Source organism: Cervus canadensis, chromosome 29 (assembly GCF_019320065.1).
Source record: "Cervus canadensis isolate Bull #8, Minnesota chromosome 29, ASM1932006v1, whole genome shotgun sequence".
Taxonomy (NCBI): domain Eukaryota; kingdom Metazoa; phylum Chordata; class Mammalia; order Artiodactyla; family Cervidae; genus Cervus; species Cervus canadensis.
Window position 1 is genome coordinate 28,381,868 of NC_057414.1, and position 7,305 is coordinate 28,389,172.

Sequence of the window (7,305 nt, forward strand, 5' to 3'; positions counted from 1 at the left end):
TGCTTATTGCTTTTTATCATCTAAACAACTTGCGCTAATTTCTAACATTCAACATTTATGGACTTCCAGGAACTCGTAAATGTCACATCAGGCTGCCTCCTGGTGAATTTTTAATCAAGGGGGAGAATTTCAGCCACAAATAGACCAAGATTCAAGAGGCCCGATATTGATCGGGCAAAGTGGCACTTACGAACCTGAGGTGAAGTAGTTTGGATAAAAGGAAGCTGGGCTTTCGATAGCCCTAGAGCCATCTTCTTCCATCCAGTTCAGGTGAGTATCAGATGTCCCCTTAGAGTTATCACGTAGCAGCAAATAGTATGAAATCTACTAAATGCTCATCCCAATAGCTGTCAGTAGGAGAAGGAAAAGCTGCAATTCTGGCCCAGGTTAGATAGCATCTCAGTTAGAAATCCTATAGATGTCACACTCCAATCCCAAAGCTGATTGTCCTGTTCTCCTCCATTTAGGATAGAAGGTGTCCTTGGGTGGAATGGGCCAAGCCAAGAGACTCTGCATGTTCTGCTCAGCACAGGGCCTGGTCTCCAAGTCTGAGGCCTTGAATCGTCCCTGCAGAGACTCAGAGCAGCACTTGTTATGTCAGGGATCACTCAGCCCTGTGAATGATGTCTCTCACTAATGCCAAGCCATGAATCATTGGTCTGTGGTACTGTAAAATTAACATGCGCCACTATAAATAACTCTTCTGTAATGGGCTGTCATTGATGGCTTTTTGGAAAGGCTTGACTCAGGAGTAAGGGTTTTAATGACTGTAATTGAAATTAGATGAAAAGCATCGGTATTGGGCTTTTTTTCTGACCCGTGTGAGGACAAATTCCATCATATGTCAAAACAATTATGCTGCATCAAACCTGAGGGACAGGGCACCCTGGCCACTCTCCTCCAGCACCTCTGACAAAGTCCCCTGAGGTGTCTCCTGGTGAGTGACAGGGCCCACGCCAGGCCTTCAAAAAGGACCTGAACAGAGCCAGGCAGAGCTGGCAGAACATCCCCCCCAACTCCCGGCGGACAGCCATTACCAGCGGGAAGAGTCATTATTATTAATAACGATGACTTTCCTTTGTAAAGCGGGATATGGTTTACAAAGCTCTTTCATGTCCATTATCTCATTTGATCCTCACCAAGGCGCTGAGAGGTAGGTCAGACGTTCCTGCCATTATCCACCTCAGATGTCTGCAGAGATGGAGGCTCAGAGAGCTGATGACTTGCCCAAGGTCGCACAGTCAGTAAGTGATGCAGCAGGAACTGGGACCTAGGATGCATCAGAAGGGTTCATGTTGAGTCTCTTCCTCTTCCTGTCTGACCAGCACGCCTCTTGCTCCTGTGAAGTACTCGACCCTAAATGATCCTGACAGACCCCTGTATCCTCATCATTAACAGGAAGATAAAGACAGCCGAGGACAAATGCAAATGTAGGATGTTTTTCAGCGACCGACTCGAATTCTAAACAGCTTTTCTTACTACGATCTGAGTGATGGGCAGAGGTTCTAAGCAAGAGGGTGGAGAGGTTTTGAAACAGACTGGATTGGAGCTCCCGTGCTGTCCTTTCATTTTGCTTCTGGTGGGATTGAGAGCTTCAAGAGTTTCCCAGAGGGTGATGTTTCCTGGAGGTCTTGTGAAGGATCGGGCTTTCACAAGGAAAAGCCCCAAGATTGGAGATTAAGGTCCAGAGAGATCGGTCTCTGGGTCTCTGAAGCCTCACCACCTCTGTTCCCTGGAATCAGATGCAGGTCTGCTTAGATGTCCCGGTCCCCTGCACGTGTCCTGAGAAGGAGGGGTTCTGAAGTTACCACCACACCCTTCAGACCCAGGACGGCTGTTGCTAGCCTTGCTCTTGGGAGGCAGAAAAATCTCAGAAGCAGTAGAAACCATATGCTTCAGCCATTATCTTCCAAACCTCCTGCCCCAGACAATTAGTCAGAGGAGCTGAGCCCACGTGGGCCTCCAGCCCTACCATCTCCCCACCGAGCCTCCCGCGCTGGGCCAGAGGAGGTTTGCAAATGAACATGCAGCCAGCATACCTTTGTCCCTGTAGCATGTCACCGTTCCCCACCTGGAGACGGCTCCGTAATCCTCCTGTGCAAAAATAACAAGTCCCACACAGGGTTGCGTACATGGTCTAATTACACGTAACAAAACAGCTCCTCTCAGGAGAGAAGGAGTGTTTGCTAGTAAATTAAGAGATGCAAAAACCACTGTGAGCCGTGCTGATTAATCCAGTTCTCTAGCAATGGGGAAGGATCCTTGAGAAATGGGTTTGCAGTTTGATGATAATTAGATGCCCACCATGGGGGCTTTTGTGTGGAGGGGAGGGAAAATGACTGGGAAGGAAACTCAGAGCTGATTTGTTGGGGTTGTGTTGAAGGAATGGAAATGGCTCCAAAAAACACTAATGCTTATTAAATGGGTAAAGTTCCAGGGAGCCCACCCACATGGGTTCTCAGTACCCCTCGCTGCCATTTGAGATGGGACAGCATCTGTACAGATCGAAACCTTTATCCCGCTTTGCTCTGAAGAGCTGCGGATTTATCTGACTTTCTCTACCCCTTTCAGCACCGAGCTTGGAGAGCCACTCTGGGCTGTGGTCTAAGGGGACCTTATTGATTACAGAGAAGACAGAACAAACACATTAGAAAAAACCGAGAAAAACATGCTTACGAATAATTACAACTGTAACGACAGACTGTGTGGGTTTGAGGATGGACTGGGGGGAGGGACACACTCAGGGGCACACACATGCCGCCTGAGGCTTAATACAAAGTGCCTGAGCGATCTAAAGGAGCTCTGTTTGAATCTGGGGGTTTGTCACTTCCCAGCAGCCACCTGACCTCTCTAGGCCTTAGTTTTCTAATCTGCAATATGGGATTGGTAAATATTTCTGCCCTTCCTACTTTGAGCTATTGTGGAGATTATATAGGAAAGCAGTACAGAAATGTCATTTCCCCTCATATTAGCACAATGTCTAGCACATAGCAAGTGCCTAATAAATATGCTAGTTGATGGATGGGAAGACAGATGCTAAAGGGTGAGAATGGAGGTATTTGAAACATTTGAAAAACTCAAGGGAGATTTGCTATAAATCACGGGTTTTTAATAGAATTTTTAAATGAGAAAGGGTGTGGAGATCTGCTAGGAAGAGCAAGGGAATATCTCTGACTGTACAAATGAAAAAATCTGAGCAGGAATAGCATATTCCCTTGGCTAGAATCTGAGTAGAGTGGGAGTTGAAGGGCATTAGGTAAAGAATGAGGAAAAGGAGGAGAATTAATGGCAGGCTGGGAGGTCAGAGGTTAGGTGCTGTGGTGTAGCTTGTGTCTGAGCAAATAGCTGATTGTATGAGCACCTATGTGAAGATGGCTGCCCATGTGAAGATGGGTAACTGTGAAAGACTGGGCATCCTTGCAAAGATGAGCATCCACATAAAGCCTGCAGCATCCTTGCAGAGATGGACACCCAAGCAAGGCCTACAGCATCCTTGTGAGAGAAGTGAAGGTTTGCAGCTGGTGATCAAAAAGCACATAGACTGTACACTGTACAGAATCCAGAATTCTAGTGCTCCCACCACCTTTTGTGGCGGTAGTAACTGGGGATAAAGGAAAGAAAGTAGAATGGGAATACATAGCCTTGATCATGAGCTGAAACTCTGCCATATACTGATGGAGTGGCTACTGGAAAGGGCCACCCTAATCCGATGTCCAGGATCTCAAGAGTTGGGACAGTTCAAGGACCCTATTCCAGAAGCAGTAAAAATCTCCAGAGAACCAAAGACAACCTGAGAATTTTCCAGGGGAGCCACCTCCCACACTCCTGCATCCCCTTTTAGCCAGTGCTCTTCTGCAGAGTTGTAATCCCTAAAGATGAGAAAAAATATGTCTCCACTACAATAGAAAGAACTCCTGTGAGAAAGAGCTGTGTTTTGAATGTTTTAATACACAGAAATTGACACCCATCTACTTGGGTATTCAAAAACCCTCTCTCTGGAGTAGAATAACAATGCTTTCTTCTCTATATTTTCCTCGCATGCTGCCACGAACTGCCGTTGTGAAGCAAATCCTTCTGTTGCAATCTTTTATTTTTACCTCCCCCCCACTTTGTAAATCACTTTATTTCTCTAAAAGATTAAAGTGTGGTAAAAGCTGCAAAGTGACTAAGAAAAGGACCCCTCTGAGTCAAGAGATATGCGCCCTCCCATGTATCTTTGAGTCACAGCTGCTAATGTTTCTTGACATAATCCAGTTTATCTTTTGAATTTTTCTCTCCTAGTATCAGGGTTTAGAGAAAATTCCAAAGTGTTTGAGGATGGGAGATTTTGCCCTGTTGCATGAACCTCCCTTTCCATCGTGGGGAACTTCCTGTCAAGGACCACATGACTATGACGTGACATGTTCATTCTTGGCACAGCCTGGACATCACTTTGCTCCCCACTGCCAAGTCATTCTGGGGGGTGGTGACTGTGCCTCCAGGAGCCCCAAGCAGCCACTCATAGGTGGTGACTACCCACTCCTTCCCTGTTCACATCCTGGTACAGAGGGTTAGTTCAAATCCGGAGCCTCCCGTTGCTAGCTGTGGTCTTTCAACAAGTCACTTAGCCTCTCTGAACTTTGATTTCTCATCTGTAAAATGGAATGACAATATGGAACCATTGGAAAATACTGATCGTTGGCAGATAGAGTGATAACCTTTACTTTCTTGACACTTAACGGGCCTTTTATAGGTACAAGCTCACTTTCCACCTCTTTAGTTTAAAGCATTTCTCCATCTCTCTTTCTCTCTCTCATTTTTTCTGTCTGCACACACACATGTGGACAGATACATAAGAAACTGGCAACAGAGGTGGCTGCTATCTAAAAGTGAAAGTGAAAGTCACTCCATCGTGTCTGACTCTTTGCCACCCCATGGACTATACAGTCCATGGAATTATCCAGGCCAGAATACTGGAGTGGGTAGCCTTTCCCTTCTCCAGGGGATCTTCCCAACACAAGGATCAAACTCAGGTCTCCCTCATTATGGGCAGATTGTTTACCAGCTGAGCCACAAGGGAAGCCCAAGAATACTGGAATGGGTAGCCTATCTCTTCTCCAGCAGATCTTCCTGGCCCAGGAATTGAACCAGGGTCTCCTGCTTTGCAGGCAGATTCTTTACCAACTGACCTATCAGGGAAGACCTGCTGCTATCTAAGAGGATGCTTCTTACCTTTCACTGTTCAACTTTTTGTACTATTTGAATTTTTGTCATTAGTGTGTATTTCTTTGAAAATATATTTGTCATTCACATATATTTCTTAAAAATAAGCAAAACATGTATATTTAGAAACTCTGCATTTCTAACCATTAGTCCTACCCCCTCCATACCCCCACTCCCACTCCAAGATCTTCTCTTTCTTTCCAGGCTTGGAAGTATCACACCAAAAAGATACAAAAAGAAAAACCCATCCATTTCTGTCTTGATGTGACTAATATTGATTGCAGGACTTATTTAGTGTGCAAGACCTCCAAATTTAAGAAGTTCTGGGAAGTAGGTGGACTTTTTAATAAAGGGTTGGAAAATTAGTCATTGGGAAGAGATAAAAATGCATTCATATCTCACACCACCTTCCAAAATATACTTTAAACTCTAAATACATTAGAGATTTAAATGTAAAAAAAAAAAAAAGAAACCACATGAGTATTTCCTTATATAAAAGAAGGCACTTTTTTTCTTTTAAAAATATGGATGAATTTCTTTATAATCTGGGTATGGAGAAAGCTTTGTTAATCATAATTCAAAATCCAGATTTAAAAGAAGAAAATTGTGGTCAAAATATTAAAACAAAATTCTTTCATGGCAAAAAGATCAGAAGGTCAAAAGATAAGCAACAAACTTGGAAAAAGTATATTTAATATACATCATAGATAAAGAGCTGATAGTTTCCTCATATATAAAGAACATTCAAAAATCAAGAAATGAAAGTCCAAAATCTTAAAGAAACATGAGCAGGAGAAACAGACACTTCAGAGAAAAATGGACACAAATAGTCTTCAAATATGTATAAAACTGCTGAAACTTACTCTTAATGGGAGAAATGAAAAATAAAACTACATTCTGCTGCTATTTTTTTTAACCTATCAGAGCAGCAGAATTGAAAAAATTGACGATAGACACTTTGGGCAAGGAAATAGATACTCTCATAAATTGCCGATATAAGAGTAAGATGATGAGTCTCCACGGAGAAGATTCCAGCATATTGAACAGAACTAGGCATTTACCTTTTGAGCCAGCAATTATTCTTGTTGGGATTTATCCTGCAATACACTTCCACAAATATAAACCCTTGTGATAAGGTTATTTACTGTGATGCTATTTATTGTAAGAAAACACTGGAATCAACTGAAATGCCTGCTATAGCAGATACATCAAATAGCACACACACAGGACAGTATACACAATGTAAAAAATAATGAAGAAGCTCTCTAGGAACTGACATGCAATGATTTTTCAGGATCTATTGTTAAGAGCAAAATGTAAGATGTGAAAGAGTATATAGTTTGTTACCTTTTATATTAAAAAAAGAGACAAGAAAACAAACTTATTTGCTTGCTTTTGCCAAAAGAAATGCAAGAAGCATGAACCACAAACTAAGGAAAGTGATTACGACAAGGCACGGGACAGGGGGAAGGAATCATTATGGATAATGGTGAGATTTCTATGAATATACCTTTTTCATATAGTTTTGACTTATAAATTGTATAAGTGTTTCATATAGTTTAAAATAAAATAAGTCAGTAACTTACAAAGCAAATCTTAAAACTGGAAGCCAACCACATATCAAATCGATAACACAACCATGCAGAAAATAAATAATTAATTCACAAACTCTTGAGCACAGTGTTCCAAATGCATATCATGATGTGCTCAGTCGCTCAGTTGTGTCCAGCTCTTTGTGACCCCGTGGACTGTAGCCCACCAGGCTCCTCTGTCCATGGAATTCTCCAGGCAAGAATACTGCAGTGGATTGCCATTTCTTTCTCCAGGGGATCTTCCTGATCCAGGGATCAAACCCAGATCTCCTGCAATGCAGGCAGATTGTTTACCATCTGAGCTATGAGGAAGGGTTGTGGGACATTGGATTTAAATAAGGGGAATCAATAAGAACTTACATTTGTTCACTGGAAGGATCTTAAAATCCAGTAGCAATTAGCATACCTAGTGCCTAGATCTTATACTTAAATCAACTTCCCCACCGAAAGAAACCAGGGCTTGGAATCAAGATCAAAGTTTCAAAGAGAGAAAAAAAAAAAGAAGGAACCA